This window comes from Propithecus coquereli, unplaced genomic scaffold (genome assembly GCF_000956105.1).
Source record: "Propithecus coquereli isolate 6110/MARCELLA unplaced genomic scaffold, Pcoq_1.0 Scaffold52, whole genome shotgun sequence".
NCBI lineage: Eukaryota > Metazoa > Chordata > Mammalia > Primates > Indriidae > Propithecus > Propithecus coquereli.
Window position 1 is genome coordinate 2777041 of NW_012151063.1, and position 5158 is coordinate 2782198.

The following is a 5158-nucleotide window of genomic DNA, read 5'->3' on the forward strand; positions in this document are numbered from 1 at the left end:
AACGAATTTTAAAGGAAGCAGCCATTCACAGCAGTGTGCGGTATGACAAAATTACTCTAAATTCCTAGAAAACATACAAAAGAAAGGCATCAACATCGGCAACAGAATGCAGTGTTCGTTTTGTGAAGTTAATTGGCAACAGTTGAATTAAATTGCCTACGAGGATGTCCCTTCGGAGATCATAGAAAACAAACCAGCATCGTACACATTCAGTGATTGGCAAATTTGCAAACATGGGGCCTGGTTCCATCCACTAAGCATCTCAGTGAAATACTTGTCTTTGTAGCATCCAAGCGAGTAGATTTTTTTGCTTGACGAATGAAAAAGAAATAGCCATCAGTTCTAACATTATATGGTAAATTGATTTGTTTTCATGTTCTAACATAGTAAGTTACGTTCGTTGTGCTGCACTTTGCAAAATCCATAAATAGCTCGTTGTAATTAAATAAGTTGTTTCTGATTGCATTAACTTTCCACTGGAGAAACACTTCCTTATTTGCATATTGTGATAATTATATACCACGCTTATTTCTGGTCATTTATTTTATGCCATTCGATATAATGTGGTGATTTGCTACAGAAGAAAGAATAAAGTGGCCAATATAGGGTTTGAATTCCAGCTCTACTCTTAGGAATGGTGTGACCTCGATTGATTGATTTGTTTCTTGATTCTAAAATAGAATATGTTGAAATTTTGGGTAAACTTTCAGTGACTTTCAATACCGATGGCTTTTCTATCATATTTTTGCTCTGACTTGACTTTGGCCAGAGACTTGTCTAAAACCCTCTTGTGTTTATTTGTTCATTGTGTATTTCTCCATTACGTTCTAGAACTATGGACTTATTTTATAAGGAAGACTTTATTTTTTAGAGCAGTATTAGGTTCACAGCATCATTGCACAGAAGCTACAGAGCTTTCCCGCATACACCCGTCTCCACACAGGCATAACTGGCCCCAGTTCTGACATCAACCTACCACGGTGATGAGTTTGTTACAGCTGATGACCCTACTTGACACACCTTTATCCACCGAAGTTTATAGTTTACATTAGGTTGTTCACGCAGTTCTATGGATTTGGACACATGGTACAATGGCTTGTATCCACAGTTGTAGTATCATCCACAAAAGATGTGCTTTTTGGTTTCCTAAAAGCATAAAACTTCTGGAATACTGCTCTACAGGAGGATAGAAGAGAAACAGAATGAACCTTCAGGTTCTCAGTTTCCCCCTACTTGGGGGAAAACGTCACTCTCACTCCTAAATGCATAGACCCATTCGGGATTGTGTAATTAACTCACACCCAGCTCCATCATTTTTGTTTTCAACTGCTTACATTCAGTTCCCGCCTTAAATTGTTGAGTCATTTTGCTGTGCTCTGTTAGACAGCTGACACATTTTAGTTGTACATAAAAGGATTCTCGTGTTCATTTGCGGCTGCAGAGCTGTTAAGCACTTTATGATGCTTCTGGATGTAAGATTTCATAAAATAGGAGATCATTATCATTATAAGGATCATTCTCCCTTTCCCGAATGGCTTGTGGCACTGTGAATTTGTAAGCAATGCCTCTAACCTTCTCCCAGCCACAGAGTCAGCTGCCCATCCCAGAGTCTAAGTGTTCTCAGGGTTTGGAACAAATGCCTGCGATATTTAGCTGGATAAACAGAAAGGAGACCTTGAAGGCATCACTGTCCTTCACTGTTACACACGTTTAATCGGGTGCGAGGATTAAATGGGTACGTACTGGGGAAAGGTTACATTTTATCTTTTAATCAGCTTCTCTGTCTATGGGAGAGAAGGCAAAATAGTCCAATGAGGAAAGCAGACCTTATTTATTTAATATATTCGAGTGACTTCTCTCAGTTAAACTAATGCAAAAGGAGCAGGCATTCATTGTCAGAGAGGGACAACAGGGAAGAATTCCTTTTTTTTTTTTTTTTTAATCTAGTCAAAGTTGCCTTAACCCCAGCCGATCATAAAGACTGAAGGAATGCCTTTGCAGGAAAGCTTTTATCCTTTTGCTAGAACAGGGACAGAAAGACTTAGAGCTGTAGTCCGTAACCCCCAGGCCGTAGAGAGGCACCAGTCCATGACCTATTAGGAACTGGCCATGTAGCAGGAGGTGAGCAGCAGGTGAGTGAGAGAAGCTTCATCTGTATTTACAGCCGCTCCCCATAGATCACATCACCGCCTGAGCTCCGCCTCCTGTCAGATCAGCAGTGGCATTGGACTCTCACAGGAGCACGAACCCTACTGTAAACTGCGCATGGAGGGATCTAGGTTGTGCTCTCCTTATGAGAATCTAATGCCTCATGATCTGAGATGGAGCTGAGGCGGTGATGCTAGCGCTGGGGAGCAGCTGCAAATGCAGATTATCACTAGCAGAGAGCTTTGACTGCACAATAAATGTGATGCACCTGAATCATCCCAAAACCATTCCCCGCTTCCCTGGCCTCTGGAAAAAATATCTTCCATGATTCTGGTCCCTGGTGCCAAAAAGGTTGGCGACCTCTGACTTACAGGATGCTTTCTTCAATCAAGTCCTGCTGTCAGGAGAAAGGAACAGGGCATCCCAAATGCAGCCCCTTATGGAAAGGCAAGAGGAGAGTCCTCCGGCTTGGGGAAAGCTGTGTGGAGAAGAATGTTTGGTTGATGGAGAAGCATTTGTATTCGGGTCTTGGTGTTCAGGCACGCTGAATTGGCGTGTGTGTTTCCTGGCATGGGAATTAAGCCATGAGCTGTGGATCAGACCGGATCTCGTGTTCAACGTACCCCACGCGGCACGGAGACCATTGCATGGTGCATGAATCAAAATCAACTTTATCTTCCTTCTGCAAATTGAGTGAAGACGGATCCTCCTTTTTAAAGAAGCTGTGAAAGGTTGTTATACAAAAGATTTAAGAGAAAAATGTAAAATATTCTGCTAACAGGTCTTGTGAAATTGAGCAATTACGAGAGAGGGAGAGAGACAGAGAGAGAGAGAACGCTCTATGTTCTCTTTAAGTCAGTGAAGCACGTCATTCAGGTTAAACACATAATTACAAAAGCCCCCGTTTCACCGGCAGTTGCTCCATCCGTTTTGGGAAACTTAGCACAATTTGATTAAAAATACCTAAATGAATCTCTTTCTCTAATTTCATTATTTGTTTGTAAAGTGGTACCACCACGTTGAGTCATGCCTTCCAAAATTGTGCAAATATCTATTTTTTCCATTCCCACATTTTTTCAAACATAAATTCAGTCAATTGCTATATAGTATCTTTTACCTAATAGGAAATAAGTGATTTCTACCCGTACTTTTTGTGGTTGTCACTTCTTGCTTGGACTTCTGTCTTTACTTATGTGATCACTGCTGCCCATTGAGATTAAAATAAGATTATTAAAATTGCCGCCATGGGTGACTGCCCAAAAAACCCAGAAAATATTACCAATTTGTGAATTTTACCATCCAGAGCTGTAAGGTTTAAAATTTAATCCAATCCGTGACCCAGAGATGGCTCAGCTCCAAAACGCTAACTCTAACCACACTTTCCTCCCACATGTTCTAAAAAAAAACCCAACCAAAGGGCAAACTTATAAAGGGAGATAAAAATATCAGAGATTTGCTGGAAGGTATGACTTTCATACCACATAATCTTATTATGAGAGTCTAGATGATTTGATAAATATGGAATCAGAGGAAGGAGAAAAGAAAATGTGCAGTTAACGTAACTGTTGAATACTTTTGTCCACAATAAAGACATACTTGCCAAGCCGGCAAGAAGCTCATGGTTCATATAGTTCTAAAAGGGAAATTTTCATAGGAATATCCTGTGAAAAGGCTAAAATTAGATCCCTGTCTTTCATTTTTTTAAATATCCAATTAATGAATAAATATTCCTCTTATTTATTTATACATGGCACCATCAGGATCATGATGTAGCTAAGTGTACTGCTTGCGTTGAAATCTGTAGATGTCTAGCATGTTTAAGTGACTTTAAAATGTTGCAATTTACTTCTGTTGTTTTTGGTTGCATAGCATATATTTCAGGCAAGTTCATTTTTAATTTTGTAGTGGACAACTCTCTGTTTTAAATTTTTAAAAAAGAGAGAGATACATATTTGTAAATGATGATTGTGGTCGGATCAGTCCCCATTTCAAAACCTGCCAGTATAGAATAAATGTTCCTACAGAACGTGTGACCCAGCTTGCTGTTTGTTTTTTAGCCTAAATATTTCATCAGTGATTTCCACTTTTCCAAATGTTTATTGAACTATCTTCTAAATCTGTGAATGATCTACTTATGTATAGAATATTTCCCTTTCCAAGTTCACTTATATTTAAATAATTTACTTATAACGATTTCTATAATAGAGAGTTTAATAAGGTAATGGTATAAAATTTATAATACACACACATGTAAACTGTGTATATATAAAAATGATGTCTATATGAATATATTAACATGCATAACATATTAAATCATGTTATATTAACATGATATGTAATGATATACATACAAATACAAAGTGAATCATAGTTTCTCAATAAGTTTATGAAAAAGTAAGAAAGATATTTTAAACCTTTTTCATTGCACATCTTAGTGCTGTTGAGCATTTTCTTTGCCGTAATGAGTTATCAAATCTCAAATAAATTGTTTAAATGCTCAAAGACTGACTCTCTGCTAAAAACCACTCCTGACATATCACTATTTATTTATTTTCAATTTCAATCTAGGAGCGTTTGTTTAGGTTTATTAACTTTGTAACTGCTGCACCTAAAGAAATATAATTTTGCCACAGGTAACTATTGGACACATCAATACCTTCAACACCAACAACTGTCTGGTGATACAAATGGTTTATTAATGAAATTCTGACCACTGCCTTTGCATGATCATTGAAAACAAATTTTATTTTAAAATCAAATTGCCCATCACTGTAGAAATAAACTTTGCAAACTCTCTAAATTGCCATTCTAGCAAAAAATAACACTTAAACACTCTAGCAATACAGGATAAAAGCAATACAGGATAAATACAGAAATGAAGAAGCGATATAGTATACAGCCACCTCTAACAGGTGTGCTTTCAATTTCCCTCTTCCTGCTCCAATAAGGCTAAAATCAGGCACATGCTATTTATTTAAGGAAAAAATAACGGCAAAACATACTTGCTTAA